Source organism: Zalophus californianus, chromosome 10 (assembly GCF_009762305.2).
Source record: "Zalophus californianus isolate mZalCal1 chromosome 10, mZalCal1.pri.v2, whole genome shotgun sequence".
NCBI classification, from domain to species: Eukaryota; Metazoa; Chordata; class Mammalia; order Carnivora; family Otariidae; genus Zalophus; species Zalophus californianus.
The window spans coordinates 37,767,203-37,787,610 of record NC_045604.1 but is presented as its reverse complement, the minus strand read 5'-3'; the positions used below and the strand labels follow the sequence as shown (position 1 = coordinate 37,787,610).

The window sequence follows — 20,408 nt, the reverse complement described above, 5'->3', positions numbered from 1 at the left end:
TCTCTCGATTTAGTGAGACCATCAGGCTGCTTGGGTTCTGCCTCCACACTCTGCAGCCTGGAAACTGTCTCCAGCTAGTCAGCTGAAGCAATCGTGGACTGACCTTGTTTTTTTGTTTTTCCCTTCTCTAAGGGACCACAATCATGTACTGACTATCATCCAAGGCCTGAAACCATTGTGTCATAGTTTGTCCAGATTTTTAGCTCTTTAAGTTAAGAAAGTAAATTCTTGGTGTCCCTGTTACTCCATTATGGCCAGAAGCAGAAGTTCTCTCCATGTGGATATAATGATATAACATATGACATTTTACATCATGATGTTTTCACTTAACAGTAGATGTTGGTCATTTTTCCATTTTATTGTATAATTTTGGTAAGCATTGCTTTAAACTGTGTATATGTTCAGTTACTTATCAAACAGCTATCGGTTGAGTAACTCCTATGCTCCAGGCTCTGAATAAAGCAGTGACCCAAACAGGCAAGATTGCCACTTTCACAGAGGTTTTGCTCTGTGGAGGGAAGACAGGTAAAAGATAAGAAATAAATGAGCAAACCACGGAGCGATAAGAGCTATAAAACAGGGTGATGTGTTAGAGAGTGACAAGGATGGCTGTTGAAGATGGGTGTTTAGGGAAGTCCTCTCTGAGATATGGAACCTAAGCCCTGACTGATTTAGGAGCAGTCATGCACAGAGTGTGCCAGGCAGAGGGAACGTAGGTGCAGGAGCCTTGGGAAAGTAGCAAGCCCAGCATCCTGGAGGAACAGAGAGGAGACCAGTTTGGTGAGAGTATAGGGATCAAGGGGGAAGAGTTATACCAGATAAAATCAGGGAGAGAGATAAGGGCCAAGGCTTTGTGGAGCAAAGAATACCATGCAAGTGTGTAATTTATTTACTTAATTATACCATTATATAATGAATTTACTTATTCCTGTCCTGTTGAAACTCAGGTTTTGGGGTTTTTGTTTTGTTTTGTTTTTGCATTTTGAAATGTTTTATCATAAATGACACTGCAGCAAACATCTTTGTTTTCTCTTTTTTCTTTCTATACTTAGAATTCTTTCAGTATGGCAGAATTCCAGGACTGGAATTAAAGAGTCTGAGGGTACGTAGCGGAGGCTGTTGTTACCCCTGGGATCCCTTTTACAGTCAGAGGAGTCCTTCCTCCAGCCCCTGTAGGTGTTGCCAATAACTCACACATTGACCCGCTGGAGCCGCCTCCCCGCATGTTTGGGAATGACACCCCTGCACAGCCTACGGGCCAGTGACCCACTGCTATGGAAAAACAAAAGCACCCACCTCCTTGCCTCAGTACAGGACAAACTGTGGTGCCATTTGTACTCTGGAGCTCCCAGAAGGACCAGTCTGAGGCTACATTTCTCCTGAAAACCACACTTCTGCTTAACTTCTTCCCCTTCCCTATCCTGCTCCCCTCCCTCCTCTCATGACTCTTCTAGAGCATTCTCTCCCAAAGTCACCTGCACAAGAATCTGCACATTAGGCTTTCCTCCTAGGGAACTCAATGTACAACAGTATATGAACGTTCTGAAAATTTCTGACTTACTAAATCCTAATTAAGAATTCTTTTTGTGGAGGGGCGCCTCGCTGGCTCAGTCAGAAGAGCGTGTGACTCTTGATCTCAGGATCATGGGTTCAAGCCCCACGATGGGTGTAGAGATTACTAATACAAATAAATAAACTTAAAAAAAAAGAATTCTATTTGTAGAAACACTATGTTCACTGGAGACAATATGACATTTGCCATCCCTACGAAGGGTAGGAAGGAGGTGGGGGGTAAGTGATTGAAGGATACCGAAAGGTCCTGAGGTGAAGGACTAATTGTTGCTGACGACCACATGTAGAAGGAGGATTAAGATTCCATCAGCTTCAGACAGGTAAGGAACACAAGTCTGTGAAGATTTAGGAATAGCCAGACTCAACCTAAATGAGAGTAGCCTATTTGACAATGTCCAGGTGAACTTATTGCCCCTGTTCTCAGCCACAATGAGAGCCTGCCCATTACCTCGCTGGTCCCAGAGCACATATTTTATTTTTCCTCTGAAGGAGTCTGTCATTTGATCCCAGAGGCCCTATGGCTTTAAGATAAGATGACAAGAGAACAGAAACACTAAAGCCAGGGCTGGGAGCCATGGTCAGAAGAAAGATAGGGACCAAGATGAGAGATGGGAATGAGAGTTCAGACTAGGGAAGGAAAAGTCAGGGCATCCTGACCCTTTGGTCACGATCCTTTTTTCTCTCTCCTCTTTGGGAAAAGACAACAGTCCATGGGAAAGCTTAAGATCAGCAGTGGCTATCACTCCCCTAATCCCCTCCCCCCCTGCCCCCCCATGTTCCTACCACCTCCCCATCCTTTGAAGAAAGGATCTTGGACAAAGGACCCCACGCAGAGTGTTTAGAAGTACCCTCTTATTGAGAGTCTGGGCAGATTCCAACCTGGCTTCCAAAGTAGATGGTAATTCTACTGCCAAGCATTTCTGAAGAGGTCGAGATCTAGAATCATTAACAAATTCATCCAAATGTCAGGAAACTGAGAAAAGACTACGCACAGGAAGGCTGGATTCTTGTGCTATCTCTACCTACGTCAGAGTGAGAACAGCGGTGATTAAGGACAGTAGTCCCCCCTTATCCATGGTTTTGCTCTCTGCAGTTTCAGTCACCCCTTGCCAACTGCGGTCTCAGAGCAGATGACCCTCCTTCTGATCTATCATCAGAAGGTTGGTAGTAGCCTAATCGCAACGTCTGTGTCATTCCCCTCACTTCATCTCATCACAGAGGCATCTTTTCATTTCACATCATCACAAGAAGGGTGAGCACAACACAATGAGAGATTCTGAGAGGAAGATCACATCCATATAACTTTCATTACGATGTATTGTTATAATTGTTCTGTTTTATTACTAGTTATTGTTGTTCATCTCTTTCCATGCCTAATTTATAAAATTCATTATAGGTAGGTATGTGTAGAGAAGAAACACAGTACGTATAGGGTTTGGTACTATCTGTGGTTGCAGGCATCCACTGGGGGACTTGGAACAAATCCCTGTGAATAAGGGAGGACTGTGGAACATACCTGAATATGCCCCTTATGTGCAGAACACACAGTCCAAACTCCAACGTGGCACGTCCCTTGAGTTGCCCAGGTCCGTGGAGCAAGTCAGAGGTATGGTAATAACTGAAATTTGCACAGGACTTTACAGCTTCCAGAATACTTTCATAACCATTATTATTTAGCTGCCTCTCATCTGTAAGCTCTAACTCTGATTATTGTTGTTGCTTTCATTTCTTTACATGAGCACATGTAGGGTCAGAGCAGTTAATAACTTGCCTAAGATCCTGTTACCGACAAGAGGCAACCCTTTTCTTCTGAGTCTGAATCTTGTATAGTTCCCACTCTACCTGCCTGCCTTGTCCCCCTCTCTGCTCACTGGAGTCTTTGTGTCCTGGTGTTCAGGGCTATGACTTCTGATATCCTAGAAAAGGCACCAGGGAGTTGGCCATCCATGAGCTCCAGAGCCTACTCTCTCTCTCAAGGGTATCTTCCCATACTTACTGGACAAGGAACATTCTAGCCTACCCTTTTATTTTGGGGTACAGCTCCCAAGTTCCTGTACATAAGAAACACTTCTTTCCCTCCCTGATTTGCTCCTCTGTGGCTCCCAAGATGGCAGGCCTCTCTACTCTGACGGGAACATGGGAACAAGGCAAGACATGCAAACCTACCCCTGAGAGCAAAAACAGTGAGCCCACATAACAGTCTCGGTAGGAAGTGAGTGGGGGGTTCCACTGGCCATGGTGAATATTGAGCACATTGTTTCATAACCCTGCCCCACTGGTTCCCCCTTCTCTTGCACCTCCAGAGCTGCCTATCTAACTAATCTGGGAGGATGGAATGCCATTTTTTTCTCTCATTAGCCTAAATTAAGTATCATTAGGAAGGTAAATGCTCTGCCTAAAACAAATAAATCACCTAACACACTCCAGAGAGAGATGTAAATTATTTAAATTTCTAGATAATCTGTCTCTTTGGATTAACCACACCACTATCGATTTCCCTAGCAGGAATAATTGAGAAGTAACAAAAAAAAAAATGGACTCACCTGACGCCCAGAGCCTTAGGGCTCATGCTGACTTGCAGACTGGCTGTGACACTGCCATGGAAGGAAGTGATGGCATTTGGGAGAATTTGTCACCCCGAGGAATATGGTGGTAGTAGTTTCAGCGTTTGCAATGCAGCTCTGAGTCATAGCAAAGCATGCTGCGGTAGGGATAGACCCAGCTTTGGATTGGGCGGCTTCCCAAGGCAGAGTCAACCAACAGGCCCGGGAAGCTCATTAATCCTCTTTCGGGCGTCGGTACCATAGCCAACCCAAGCCATCAGTGAGCACCAATGCACTGCTGAGATTCCCAGGCTGGGACGTGTGGGGGCAAGACTTGCCCAGAAAAAGATATAGTAGAGCCTCTAGATGGGAGGCCCACTCCCCTGCTCCCAGGAAGAAAGGCAGCGTAGTCCGGGGAGGGCGGGGGGAGGGTGGTGATGGTGGCAGAGGAGTGGGGGCCGGAGGAGGATGAGTGGCTTGTAACCCCTCAAAGGAGTCATGTCTGCCATTCCTTGGCACCGTAAAAGCGAGTCACCAGCCATGCCCGTGCCTGCAGTTCTGTCGGCTAACCTGGGAGGTCCCTGGAGGGTGAATAGAGCTAGAAGATTCTGCTTCTCTGGTCAGCAGCACCGAGCACTGAATTTGGAGCCCTGCCTCGGGTTTGGAGGCAAAGATACAAAGAAGAAGAGGCATTTCCCCCTCGGAGCTGCTGTGGCGATGGGGGAGGGTTCTGGGTCAAACGCCCAAGACCCAGGAGGCATCTAGGAGCGGGCTGTGGAGGTGCTTTGTGAACTAGCGTTCCTCCCATCCGTCCCATTCTCCATCCCAGTTTACTGGAGGAGACTGGATAAACATGCACCAAAATGTCCAAAAGCAAAGCAACAGGAAAGATAGCGGTGGAGTCAGGCATCCACTTTGTGCCTTAGGCGTGATCTTCGTCGACCTCACCTGGGCCCCCAATCACCGACAGGAGGGCTGAAGACTGGACACAGCGCACAGAGGCCGTATGTGTGGGAGAAGACAGGCGATTCTAGTTGAAAGTCCAGAGCTGGTTATACAGCAGATCAGAAGGAGAAAACTCTATGAAAAGAACTCTTTTTTCCTGACCCGAGGCTGAAAATCTCCTGAGGAGAGACTCTGCTATTGTTTTGGTCAAGAAGTGAACTTCCCGAAGGCTGACGGATGATTCAGGTGTTCTCCCTGGAGAGGTGATTGGTAGGGAGAGAGGGGTAGGTGCAGGTGGTTCAGGGCTGATTTGGGATTCACGGCCTTATCTACAGTGACGCAGGCAGCCCAGGCCCCTGCCTTCCGTGGGCCCAAATCCTGTGACAGCTTCTCCCAGGCAAACACGCAGGCAGTTGCCATGTGACTGGGCTGACACGCTTCTGCCCACCGCTAATGTCTCAGGGGAAAGTCATTTGGAGGTTAAGATAGGGAAGGAGGGAGGTAAGGTGTTCTCAAGCTAAATGGATTCAGGCAGGGCCAGGAAGGTTTTCTAAAAAAGGGGGATTTCAAATCTGCTTGACTGAAAAAAAAAAGGAACTATCTTCTGTCTCACGCATCATCTACGAATGCTTCCTCGTGTACAGTTACCTCATCGGCAGTGGTAGTACAGCTTTTAAACATTGAAGTTGGTTGTCCTTTGATAGATCACAGTGAGCAGAGGTGTTAAGAGAGCCCCCATTGCCCGAGGAGGCTGGGTGGCACGCTGAGATGTGCCTGGTTTCTATTGCCAGAAGGAGCTGGGCTCGAGTCCTACCTGGGCCACTTATGAGTCATGGTTCCTTAAATAAGTTGCTTGACCTCCCTGATTCCACAAATCCTTAATTATAAAATGGAGACAGTCACTCCATGGTGAGGGGGGGACCGAGAATTAAATGGAACATTATACAGCACTAGACCAAAAGTAGCTCCAGGCGTTTCATTTCTGTGCATGTTTGAAGCACAGTGGGAGGGCAGGACCTGAAATGGAGCTCGATGAACAGGTGTGCCCGATGTGGGCCTTCACTGTGCTTTCCTCTAAGGAAGTGCCATCTGGAGGGGCATCAACCTGAACCCAGGGTGCCTATCCAAGATGGTAGCTCATCCAGAGACTCCTCCGCATAGAACCAGTGGTGGGTCCAGGACACACAAGCCACATGGCCCATGCCTCAGTACTGCTTTTGGTAAACAGGACCACCCCAGGAGCTCCCCCTAAGCCCAAGCTCTGCAGGTGTGCCTGGACAACACACACAACACAGACCTGGAATCAAGGCCCAGAGGCGGTGCCTTGACCCTGTCTGTGGCATTGAAGATAGAAGCTGAGAAATGAAAAATAATTTTGAAAGTTAAGATCACATGCACCAACTTTTAGTAAACACACTTTTATTTTTCTTCTCACTTTTCAATATTATTTGTGGGTTCTTGTATGAGAATGTGTCCCTCACAGCTTAGTGTGTCAAACAAGAAAGAGGAATCCGAAGTCCCAGGTTCCAGCTCCAGCGTTTATTAACTGAGAGACCTTGGGCAAATCCTTTCATCTTGTTGAGCCTCAATGATCTCACCTGCGATAAAAGAAAGCTAGTGTCTCTCTCACAGGGTTGTGGTTAGGATCCAATAAAATAAGGAATGTAAAGGCCCTTAATGAACTGGGGGCCAAAGGGATACACATGGAAGCTAGCTTTTGCACGTCAAATGTCCATTGATCATCTGCTTGAAGCGTCTGTAATTATTGGGTTGACTTCCTGTACTATCTAACATCTGAGCCTATTCCTTCTTCTCTGCTCCTCAATCCCTACCCGTCTCCCTCCTCCATCAGGTCAAAAGAACTGAGACACTCTTGACCCCATTGTGCCTGTGGCAGGTCGGATACTCCTGAATGGTCATCACGGACTCCTGGGGACAGAAGTGATGATCCCAACTTGCTGGTGTGAGTGGGACAGTCTTTCCTCCTTGCCTTGCAAACCCTCTCAAGACTTAGGTTGTTCCGGCCTTTTCTTCAACAGGGGTCAAGAGAAAAAAGAAAAGAAAAGAAAAAGAAAACAAGAGAAGACAAAAGAAAGGGGGACCCGGGGGGCACAGGGTATGGGATGCTAACTGTCATGGCCTCTGAGTTGCCCCACCCACAAACTGTCCATGAAACCTTTGAATATGACAAGTGTTTCATGCAGTCTCTCAAGTCCCCTCTCTCTCCTTTGTTCATCTTGCACTCCCCTCTCAAACATCACCAAAGTTATAGAGGACGAGGCTATAGCTACATGTCATGAAAACCAAGAGTGGGTGCAATTCCTGGCCATTCTGTGTGAATGTGACTTTATGGTCCCTTGCTCATCTTGCTTTTAGCATAAACTACCTTGTCCTACCAGGTTTCTTTCATTAAAAAATTAAAACCATTTTTCTAACTATAAAATAATACGTACAGAAAACATGTAAAGGAAATCATAAAGAAGAAAAAAAGACTATAATTCCACCACTGCTAACATCTTGGGCATATCTCCTTTCGTAACCACAAAATGTGGGTGATGACACGTATATAGTTTTGTGTGTTTTTTCACTTAATGTTAGACCATGAGAAATTTCCCGTCATGCAGAAATTCTGAGAAAAATGGATTTTAATGGCTGTAGAACGTCTACACGTACAGATGAATCATAAGTTACTTAACGGATTCCCTATTGTTCAACATTTAGACTGTTTTTATTTTTTCCATTAAAAATAACACAGCTATTAATATCCTTGTACATAAGTGTCTATGCCTCTGATTATTTCCTTAACATAAATTACTAGAAATAGAACCAGTGGGTCAAAAGAGGAGGAATATTTTTGAAAGTCTTGATGTATGGTGCCAAATTGCCCTCCAAAAAATATGTACTGATTTGCCCTTCCACGAATAGTGTGCAATAACACTTATTTCACCACACCACCGCCAAGGCTGCATATTATCTCTGTTTGATTTTATTTATTTATTTATTTATTTATTTATTTATTTATTTATTATCTCTGTTTTCATCTTTGCTCTGTTTTTAAGATTTTTGTTTATTTATTTGAGAGGGAGAGAGAGAAAAATGTGTGAGCTAGAGCGCAAGAGCAGGTGGAGGGAGAAGCAGACTCCCCACTGAGCAGGGCCAAGGAGGGGCTCGATCCCAGGACTCCAGGATCATGACCTGAGCCAAAGGCAGACGCTTAACCGACTGAGCCACCCAGGTGCCCCTTATCTTTGCTCTTTTAATAAGTGAAATGTGGACATTTAATTTTTCTTTCATTAATTCACTCAGGTAACAAGCATTACTGGGCATCTATGATATATCAAGCACTGTACTCAACGCTGAAGAAAGTAGCTCACACTCTAGAAGGAGTGGGGTATGGGAGCATACAGGATGTTCTGAGAACATTAAGGAGAGACCTGAAGCCCAGATGGGAGGAATCAAGGAGGGCTTCCTGAAGGAGGTAGTGGCTGACAGGAGTTAGCCATAAATAACGTGGCTGAGGGGTTGGGTGTTTCAGGGGCAGAGAGCTCCATCTGCAAAGTTATAGTAGACAAAGAAAGTATGGTGCTTGGAGGAGTTTACTACTGGTTTAGCATATTCAGAACTTAGAGAGGGACAGAGAAAATGCAGGAGGTGAGGCCAGAGAGTTGGCAGGGGTCATAGCATGTACAGTGAGAATGAAGGTGACCAGTCTCAGGCTTCACCAGTCAGTGTGTGGAGGGGCAACCCCACCAGCATCAATATCCCACTCTCCCAAGCTCTGCATCCCACCAGCTTGTCTAAAGGAAGTCAAGATTCTGACAGAAAATCAAAGTTATTTTCAGGGTCTTTTCCACCAAGTACTTAGGGGACTCACTAGGGAGTACTTCCATGTTTTGATGAAATAGTCTGGGTTATCACTTGTCCATGGCTAGCCAAGCTGCAATTCTGCAGTCCCAGGCCTTCATGCTGTGACGAGGGTGCCAACGTAAAGGCTGGAAGATTCGGCCTATCATTGGCACAAATACCGGGCAGTCTGTTGAGCTTTATAGTGTTGACATTGGAGCATCACTGCTGCATGGAAAGACCAGAGATTATTGCCACTGCTCTAGAAAATGCTCTGGGGAAATGCTCTTATTGCTCTTATTGGGTCCAGGTCAAATAAGGTTCCACAGCGAGGCTTCTTGACTGTACTGTAACAGCTTTTGAAACTTCCCCAGAAGCCCCCTTCCTTCCAGGAGCCGCACATGCTGCCAAAGTGGCTAGAGAGACAAGTTCCAGTGTTAGCTTCTGCCATGAACCCAGAATACCATTTGGCTTGGGCACTCTGGCCCCAGTGCTGGATTTGATTCAAGGGGCCAGAAGCCTTCTTCTCTCTGATGACTTAGTTCTTGACAACCAGCCCCCACCCCCGCCACCACCTCCCCACCTTCGCTGCTTATAATCATGCCTCCCTCAGGCACCAGCCCCTCCCCGCCCCAGTCCATTGGATGAGTGAAATCCAGCCAGGACAAGCGTCAGACCCTTTCTCATAGGCTGGACTGTTCAACCTCTGTGTGAATCAGTGGATGCAAATAGATACATGGTGAGAAGGGAGGTGCCTAACTGTTCTTATCAAAGGCATCTAAATACCATCTCCTGCTCAGACAGCACACCTGGCTTTATTAAGCCACTTAGATTTTATTCTGTACACAAAGAAGATCCAATAAAATTTTTATATGGTGTATTAGTATACAAATTGCACTATACTAATTAATGATTAATATCCATAATATACAAAGAGCTCTCAGAAATGGATTAGAAAAGACAAATCTGGTAGAAATGGGTAAATAACGTGAATATACAACTCATAGAAGAGAAGATCCCAATGTCCAATAAGTACATCTAAAAAAGCTAATTAAAATTAAAGTAGTAAAGTAATATCGCTTTATACCCTTTGGATTGGTAAAAATTAGGAACAGTGATGACACCTACTACAGGTGAAAATGGAGAGGAAACAGATACTCATAACATTGTTGGATGAAACGTGAATTGCTACAAACTTTTTGGCAATCAGGGAAAGACTATAAAATTTTAATACATTATGTCCTTCAACCCAGCAGTCCCATTGCTAGGAACCCAGCTTGTAGAAATAATTCATGGTAGAAAGGATACATGTACAAAGGTGTTTATTTCTGTATTGTTTATGGTTGGCAAAACACTGAATACAAAATGAATGCCCATCTTTAGGAGAATGATTGAATAAATTATAGTGTGCTCCTACCATGAGGAGTAACGTAGCCATTTAAAAAAGTATAGGCTAGGGTGCCTGGGTGGCTCAGTCGTTAAGCGTCTGCCTTCGGCTCAGGTCATGATCCCAGGGTCCTGGGATCGAGTCCCACATCGGGCTCCCTGCTCAGTGGGAAGCCTGCTTCTCCCTCTCCCACTCCCCCTGCTTGTGTTCCTGCTCTCTCTCTCTCTCTCTCTCTGTCAAATAAATAAATAAAATCTTAAAAAAATTAAAAATATAAAAAAAATAAAAAGTATAGGCTAGATCTATACTAAATGACTTGGAGGGATTTCCATGAAGTGTGATTAAGTAGGAAGAGCTCTATGCAACAGTGTATGTGTCCCCTGATCCAATTTGGCTGCTAATAGCAAAACAAGAACCCTAAAATCTTTTGTGTGTTAGTGTGTGTGTGTGTGTGTGTGTGTGTGTGTGTGTGTGTGTGTGTGTATGTGCCTTTTTTTCCTGCCCCATCTTGCAGAGAGGAGTGGCCAATGAGATATAATGGGAGCTTTGGACCGAGTGTTTGGTGAAGTTCTTTTTTGCTCCTGGTCTTCCCCTTTTCTTTCTTCCTTCCTTCCTTCCTTCCTTCCTTCCTTCCTTCCTTCCTTCCTTCCTTCCTTCCTTCCTTCCTTCCTTCCTTCCTTCCTTCCTTCCTTCCTTCCTTCCTTCCTTCCTTCCTTCCTTCCTTCCTTCCTTCCTTCCTTCCTTCCTTCCTTCCTTCCTTCCTTCCTTCCTTCCTTCCTTCCTTCCTTCCTTCCTTCCTTCCTTCCTTCCTTCCTTCCTTCCTTCCTTCCTTCCTTCCTTCCTTCCTTCCTTCCTTCTTTTCTTTTTCTGCCTACAGATTTATTCAACACACAACAATCTCTCCTCCAGCTTGATGGAGGTGGCTGACCACATCCACAACCAAACCCGCCTCTAAACTGGCCTTCAGTTGCTGACACAGGCCTGGCCTCAGCGAGCTTGTCGCAGCAGGGAGCCCAGTGCTTGGTCGGTCCGTGTCCCTGTCACTCGCCCTGCGGTGAGTCTGGCAGCTGGCTCTCCCTCTAGACCTTTGAGCCATGGCCTGTCCCAGGATGCTGTGGGGCAGAGCGGCAGGCACGCTCTCAGCCCGCAGGTGGAGGCAGGCGTGGGGACACTGGCCACCCTGGCTGGTCAGGGGCTGGTAAAAATGTCCCCCGGCAGACCTTCCCTTTATGTAGCTTCATGATTTGAAGGGCTCCATGGCCTTCACGATGTGAAGATGGGGCACGTTCTTTTCTACCTGCTCTCATCTGCCAGGCATGTGGACGTCCTTCTTGGCCACCGTCCCTCCTCCTTGAAAAGGAGTTCATAAATGGCAATAGGGTTCTTGCCGGGCATCAACATCCCAGCGGCTGCTATGTCCGCGGCCAGGGCCAGGGCTGGAAAGCAGCCTTCCCCTTTCCTTATCTGAGATGAGGATATGATAGCTGGCGCTTTTACAGCCGTTTTATGGCCTTGAAGTTATGACAGTATGAAAGATTGCAAGGCAGATAGTTGGAAGGAACCTGGCTCCCTGGCCACTGTATGGGGCCCTGGACTTCGTACTTGTGAGAATAAACTGTCAAGGGAGCTGAGTCACTGTTAGGAGGAGCCAAACACAATATATGATGATGTGAGCATGAAGAAAATGTCGGAAAGTATACATGCTGAGTTCTTAGCATTGATTCACTGCGGTGGGTGTGGGGTGCAGGAGGAGAGAGAGCAGAGAAGGTATGGAAAAAAGTATTTTTTTTAAAGTGCCCTCTACTCAAAACAAAACAGCACTATGATATTATTGTACAATTAGGTGGTCACTCTTTCTGGGTCTTCTTTGTTTCTACTTGAAATTATTCTTCCCTCAAGGCCATCCTGTGGCATCTGAATCCCAGAAAGGGACAAGGTTCAGACTTTTCTCATATGATTGGGCAACATTCAAAGGTTGACAGAGGAATAGAAGTGACTCAGGGTGGTGGGATTTCAGGTGATCATTTGTTTCTTTCTTATCTTTGTAAGATAGTCTTATTTTTATATTAATGTTGTAGTATTTATATAATCAGGAAAAAACAGCAAAGCTGTTTTTATTGAAAAACAACAAAAATAACAAAGAGATTGGAGTGAGGCAAGGTTGCAGGCAAGGTCACCTGGGAGGGCATTTTAATAATCCAGGTAAGAAATGATGACGGGCCAAATACAAGTAATGGCAGTGGAGATGGAGAGACGTGGAAGGTGGGTAGAAACAACAGGACACAGAGATTAATTGGAGGAGGAGGAGAAAGCAAGATTTTCTAGCTTCAAAGTAGATGGAGAGGTATGCCATTTCCTGGGATGAGGAACACAAGAGGAAAAGCAACCATTGAATGAAGGACATGTAGCATCTTCAAATATTGATGCCTGGGCTCCCCCCTGAATCAGAATCTCCAGGCACGTGTGACAGGGGATTCTGAGGCACCCCCAGGGCTGAGAGACAATGGTGAAGACCCCAGCACAGGGCTGAGGACCAGAAGACCAGGAAGTTTGAGACTAAGAAAACATGGTCAGAGAAGGAGGAGGAAAGCAAAGGAGAGTATGTCCCAGAAATCAACAAAGAAGGTTTCTGACACTGAGCACTGTGCTTAGAGCATAATTGGTGCTCAGTAAATACTTACTGACTAAATGACAGAAGGAAGGAAGGGATAATGGTGTCAAATATTGCCAGAGAGTCAAGAAAGAGAAGGGTTCTAAAGCGTCCATTGGATTTGGCATTGAAGAGGTTACCTTTAACACTTGTGGGGTCGGTTTGTGTTGTTGAGTGGTGAGGACTGGGAGCAAAAGTGTGGTGGGTTGATGACCAAATGGAAACTGACCATCTATTATATAACAATCTTGGTTATGCTTTAGAAATCACATTTCTAAAACATTTTGTGATACTGAAAAATGCTCCCTCTACGTATAGTATGATTCTGATTGGGGTGAAAAGTAGAAGCATAAGGAGCCAGACTGCCTAGGATTGAGTCTAGAATGTGCCACTGACTCAATGCACGACTGTGGGTAAGTCTCTCACTGGATCCTGGTGAGCCTGGCCCACAGAAAGCACTCGCTAAAACATCATCTATTAAGTGTTAGACATAGATCTATACACGTGGAAACCCACAAAGAAGTGGCAAGATTACAAAGGTTCATTTCAGTATGGTTTGTGCAAATATTCTATAATGATCATGTACTACCTTTATAATTAGAGAAACATGTAAGATGATGTTTAACAACAAGAACAAGTTTTGCTGTTCAAGAAAAGATAAAGAAAGGGCAATAGCTAAAGTATATAATATTGATATTTCATGTGCTCCTGATGGGACATTTACCTATTCATGACTTTTGAAAAGGCATGGAAGGGGTTGAAGGTGATAACTGTGGCAAGAATGTTTCTTCAGTGGGGAGACGGGAAGGGATCCTGAGTGTAGTTTGAAGAATTAGCCTTGGACAGGATATGTCTTCCTGTGATTAGGAAGGGAAGGTGTTGTGAGTAGGTATAAATGCAGTAATTTGGGGATGCCTGGTTGGCTCAGCTGGTAGAGCATGCAACTCTTTTTTTTTTAAAGACTTTATTTATTTATTTTTTATTTTAGAGAGATAGTGAGAGAGTGAGCAGGGGGAGGGGCGGAGGGAGAGAGAGAATCTCAAGCAGACTCAGCGCCGAGCACAGAGCCCAACGTGGGTCCTTAATTCCAGGACCATGAGATCACAACCCAAGCTAAAACTAAGAGTCAGACGCTTAACTGACTGAGCCACATAGAACATGCAACTCTTAATCTCAGGGTCATGAGTTCGAGCCCCATGTTGGGTGTAGAGATCACTTAAAATAAATAAATAAATAAATAAAATTTTTTAAAAAATGCAACAGTTTGTAGGTGCAGAGACAGTAGATCGAGGAAGTTCATGACTGATTACCTCGATGTCTATTACTGAAGCCAGCTAGGCTGTCTTCTGAGAGGGGAGATTTTGACAAGCACCCATAGGGAATGAAGAAGGAAACTGACAACCCAGATACTGGCAAGTGGCACCAAGCACCCACCTTTGGATGGAGACGTGACTCTGCCAAGGCCCTGATGTATGTCACCTCCAGGGGAGCAGGTGTATCCAGTGTTCTGTCGCACAGTTCTGGTGTGTTTGTGTCTTGCTCTGGATCTGTGATTTAGTTGCTTCCCATGTGAATTCTATTCATTCTCCTTCTTATTTACAGACATCTTACTCAGTCTGCAAGGCCCAGCTCACTTACTCATTTATTCAGGTTTGACTGATCCAATTTCCAGTTGATCTCTCAGAACCTCATCCCTTCTGGGTTCAGAAACTTGCAAAAGCTCCATCTATGCCTTTTCTCTTTGATACCTGTGCTATCTGATCATGAAAGAGTCATTTCAGGACAGGAGCTTGCCTTGAAGTCTGACTTCCTGATGATTTTTGATTGGGGGCCAGTATTATATTCAGTCTGTGTATGAGTATACACGTGCTTCCTCTAGTTCTGCTATTAGGGATTTAATTTACTGGAGGGGAAGCACCTGTAACCCGTTTGGAAAAATGTTTAATGGCAATTCTCCCGGATGGGACCCACTTGACAGTAAAAGTTCCAGTGGAATCACTGTAGCCCAGTTCATGTGTAGATATAATCAGACATTTGGCTAGCTAGTTGGAAATGACTGGGTTCTCCAGAGAACTTAATCTCCACCATACCTATTCTCTGATTGTTATCAGGATCTCCAGTTTTCTACCAATGCAACACACCTCCTAACACATTTTTTTCCACATCCTACGTGAAACCTATGGCATATGATGGCATATGATGGCATATGATGTTCTTAACATCCAAGGTCCCTAACTTTCCCAATTCTTCTTCTTTACAGGTCACCAGTCTCAAATCAATCCAACCATCTCTTTTGCTTCTATGTTAGGGCTACTGAGCCCTTCATTAGAGCCTAGGTTTTTTCCCCAATGTGGCCAGCCAGAATTAGAGGTGCACAAGGACAACAAGTTAGCCTTCATGTCCCTGGTGGGAATCAGTGGGACTACAGGACCAAGGACTGGCCCCAAAGTAGTTAGGACATTGGTTACACATAGGTGGATTGAGCAAATATGTAATATATTGAGGATAATGAAAGCCAATTCTCTTACTGTTAGTGAAGGGAGTTATAAGTATGGAAAAGGGAAAGCTAAGATCAACCCTGAAATGTTGGATTAGAATTGGAGGTATTGGTGAAATCTCATGGTTTTTAATAGAAAGATATGGAAATAGATATAGATGTGCATGTGTGTGTGTATATTTATTCATATTCATATTCATATTCATATTTCCTTGCTCTGTCCACTGAGAGGACAGGGGCCTAGAAGCAATGAATGACACTCCTGTAGGAAGGAGCACACTGAGTACGCAGATCCTGGTTTATGAATATCACCTTGCACTAAAATGAATCAAGGCTTCTTGAAGAAATGACTGATTTTAGGCAGAGAAGTATAAAATGATCCTAGGGCCTGTTACCAAAAGTAACAAAGTACTGACATACCAAAAGGACACAGGAGATAACTTGAAGGGATTCCTACTGACCAAATGGGAAACAATTAGAAGATAAAAAAAAAAATAATAGTAATAGATTATAAGTCATTGAATAGAACTTCAATGAGTCCATACAATTGACTTTTAACCAAAAATTAACAATTTGCGGGGCTTATAACATATGTAGAAATAATTAACATATTACAATAATAGTATGAAAGCCAGAAAGGGAGTAAGTATTATTGTATGTTTCTTACCCATACATGAAGTGATATAATATTATAATATTATTTCAATATGCCTGTAATAAGTCATGAATGCATATTGTAATTTCTAGAGCAACCACTAAAATAAACAAAACCCCATGAGAAATAGCTAAAATGGAACACAAAAAATGTTTTTCTATATACAAAAGAAAGCAGGAAGGGAGGTGAAAAGGAACAGAGAACAGATGGGATAAGTTAAAAATAAATAGCAACAGAGTGGACTTAAACCCAGTTATATCAATAATTACACTAAATATAAATGGTCTAAACACCACCATTAAAAGCAGTCTGTGTAAATAAGATAGTCTAGGAAGGCCTCACTACAAAGGGGACAATTGAACAAATACGTGAAGGAAAAGAGGGAGCAAAACATGCAGATAACTAGGGTCAGAGTGTTTGCAGACAGAGGAAAGAACATATACAAGACAGATACTGTTTTAAAAAAGAGAGCTGATCAGCAGACGTTGCTCAGAGCTGAGGCTACTTGGATTCTCAATAACTGAAACATCCAGAAATATTCCTAGGATTATATATTGGTAAGTTATGGTGGGCTCAGCACTTCACAGAAATATCCCTTCAAATATTACTAGTTCTGCTTCTCAACTAGGCCTTTTCTGAACCACTTATTCTCTGTATTCTGGTGCAAGCCCCCTTTGGAAAAGGTACTCAGTTAAGCCTTCAAGGTTTATGGTGATAGTGATCACAGAGTCATGGATTTAGGGATTGGAAGATATCTCAAAGCTCATCTTGTTCCAACCTCACACCTATGGCATGGCTGACAGATATGAGTTGGAGTCATAACCAATGAAAATGATTTCACACCTTCCAGGGTGGACTCTTCATCTGATGGAAGCCTCTATTAGAAAGTTCTTTCTTCTGTGGAGCACAATCTTGCTTCACTGTACTTGAATTTTTTCTGCATGTAATCAATTCTGATGAATGTCTTACTATATCTAGCAAGACATAAAGTAGGAGGGTTTCAACTTGACCATAAGTTTCTTGGTTTTCATCACCTTCACAGGACCTGTCAAATGGTTTAGATTTCAAAACTTAAATCCTTGGCCTTCACTAAACCTTCCCAGTACCTTCTGTCAAGAGGCTTCCTGGACTTTTGAAGGGAAAGTAAACCAAATGGGCGTTTGTTTCTCATCAGTGAAGGCAAAGTGCTTGCAGAGGCCAGCTGGTCTATTTTTGTCTGTGGGTCATGGATGGTCGCCAAGAATCAGCAGAGGGGTTTGTCTGTAGTAAAAACCAGAGACAGGGGTTGGTGGAGATGGATACTGATGCAGAAGGAAGGCTCAAGAACAGGACTCAGAACCTGGGAGCATTGTTGAGATGGTCCCAGCTCCACCTTCAAGCTCGGACCTCTCATTCTCCTCCTCACTTGCATCCTCTTCTCTGTGGGCTCAGGACTGCTAAGGGACTCATTCCTCTCCTAAGAGAAAGTAGATCTCAAGCCTTTGGTTGGGTCAGATCTTGTAGTGCCCTCATCTTACTATATGATGCTCTGATTGTTGGTACTGTGAATCCAAAGTGTCCTCTCCCTCATCCTCACTAATGGGGCTCAGCACTGTTTTGGCTGGATGCAAAGGCTGGGTGGGAGGACAGAGCCACTGGGGGTAGCACTAAATGTCAAAGAGAGCCAAGTTAATTCCAGGGAGTTGCGGACTGACTCAGATTCACAAACTGAGAAACGCCCAGAGAAACACCAATTCCACAGGCCCAAAATGCCGGGGTTTCAGAAGCCATGGGACCAGGTAGAGCTGGTATTAAAGGAAAGCAGTTTGGGAACAAGCCAACACAGGCTCCTGAGTCACTTTAACATTTTGCACTTTCCTTAAGGGCCCATGTGTATTGAATACTTACACACGAATGAGAGTGAATTCAGGGTGGCTTTTTCAAAAATAGAGATTTTTAAATATAGATTTTAAAAATATAGGTTAAAATATAGATGTCTAAGCCCTGCTCTTAGAAATGCAGATTTGGTCAGTCTGAGAGGGATCCAGAAAGTTGTCTTTTGAAAACTTCCCCAGATGACTCTGGTGTCTGGGAGTTATCAGCTTAAGGAGTTGGAGGTCCGGCAGACACCTGTGCTGGGTCTTTTGCCTGTGGACATCTGAACTTCCTGCCCTCAGCTTTGGTACTGTGCTCACCATAACCTTTCTCTCACCTACCTTGCTGATTCCCATGACCTGATTACCTGCCTACCCAGTCTTAGCAGGTCTCAGGGCTGCCATGAGGAGGAAGTGAGCTAATGCTAAAGAATGCTTAGCATTGAACCTCATACTCAATAATTACTCAATAAAAGTCAGTTGTTATTCTTATTACCTTCTCTGCTTAAAAGTAAATGATGTGCCTCAATTGTATGACTCATTGGACCATGTGATTATATCCCTTAAAGATAGTAGAACTAGGTCAAACTCCTACCACCATTAATCCCTGGAATCTCTCCTCCTCTAGGAAACTTCCTGTTTGGCCCCACTGGGTTCTTACTTGGTGCCAGTCTGACTTTCTCCGGTTTCCTTTCTTTCTATTCTTTTGGCAAGATCTGGAGCAGGTGTAAGCCCCTTTGTGTTTGTTTGGAAATGTTCTTGACTGGTGGGAGGAGTTGGGCCTCCCACTCATAGTGTTTCGGTGATTTGTTTCCATTCTTTGTGGTTGTGTTTATGATTGTGGTACAACTACTTGGAACTGAAATGTAGTTTCTTTGGAGACTGGGGTATTTTGTAGACACAGTGTGAAATTCCTTGGGCTGGGAGGGTCCCCAGAATGTAACACAATATCTCTAGAACTTGGCAGAGTAGATAGGATTCTACTGTTACAACTAGAACTAGGGTAAATACAGGATTCACTCATTTGTTCATTTCTGTAGCTAATGTTTTATGAGTACTTTTAATGTGCCAGGCACTATACTAACAGAAGAAAAAGAGGGCCCAGATCCTTTTTGTACCCCCTCCTGTCCATAGATTACAACACCATCAGGTTAAACTTCACTCATTCATGCTCACAGTAACTAATCACCTACTGTGTGCTAGCTCAGAGGTTAAGAGGATATACCATAGCTTGCTTTTATCCATGGAGGATTTGTTCCAAGACCCCCAGTGAATGCCTGAAACTGTGGATAGTACCAAACCCTGTATATACTGTTTTTTCCTATACATACACACCCATGATAAAGTTTAGTTTATAAATTAGGCACAATAAGAGATGAACAACCTACCCAATAATAAAATAAAACAATTATAACAATGTATCTAAAAGTTATGTGAATGTGGCCTCTATCTTTCTAACTATGTTATTGTAACATACTCACCCTTCCTGTGATGACATGAGAAATAAAATGCCTACGTGATGAGATGACATGAGGTGAATGACGTAGGCATTGCGAGGTAGCGTTAGGACACCACTGACCTTCTGACGAGATGTCAGAGGGAGGATCATCTGCTTCCAGACCACAGTTGCCTGCGGGTAAGTGAAACTGAGGAAAAGCAAAAAGGCAGATGGGGGCGGGGGGGACCAGTACTGTAGAACTACTGTACTTCCGGTCTTCCAGGAACTCACAGTGTGGTAGGAAAGGAAGCGCAGAAGCATGTAACTATCCTGTTTCAAGTCCTGTTTAGCATGAGTGAAATATGCTTATTCTACCCGGAGCTTAGTACTGAAATAGAGCTAGAAAAGAAATGTGTGCAAAGTACCGGAGCATAAGAATTATATGTTTGGTGCTGTGCTCTGCCATACAGCAGAAGAGCTTCTGCTTTTATGGGACAGAGTTTGAAAGTGTAGGCTTATGAGAATTGGAGGTTGTACCTTGGCTCTACTACTTACTTAGCAGCTGTGTAACCTTGGGCAAATTACCCTCCCTCTCTGAGCCTCACATTTCTCATCTATAAGATGGAGAAAATACCGTCTACCACATGGATTACTGGGAAGAGTAAATGAGACCTTTTTGTTTTGTTTTAAAGAGCTTTCAATTTAGTCCCCTTTTATTCTAATCTACTTCCTTGCATAATGCTAGATTAGTGCCTAACTGTTGCCCTAGACTGTGACTTCCCAAGGACGGTAACTGTGTCATATTTAGCTTTGTATCTACGGTGGCCCCTGCGTGTTGTGTTGCCCCCAGCTCACGTCTCGGTTGGAGTCCCTCACAGCTGCTGCTCCTGCACCCAGGCCATGGGCACCGGCCACGGTCCAGGGCCTTGTGGCTAGGTGGCGTTGGTTGTCAGCACGGAAGAACAATCTAAACACCTGGGGGCATGGAGCAGGAAGCTGGCGGGGCTGAGCTTGCTCCTCTCCTG

The 20,408-nt window shown here is 44.3% G+C and overlaps 1 pseudogene; it reads right to left on the bottom strand.

Annotated features, from left to right (window-relative positions):
- Positions 1-5,037: 5,037 nt before the first annotated feature.
- Positions 5,038-11,691, bottom strand: LOC113932616 (annotated as a pseudogene).
- Positions 11,692-20,408: the final 8,717 nt, after the last annotated feature.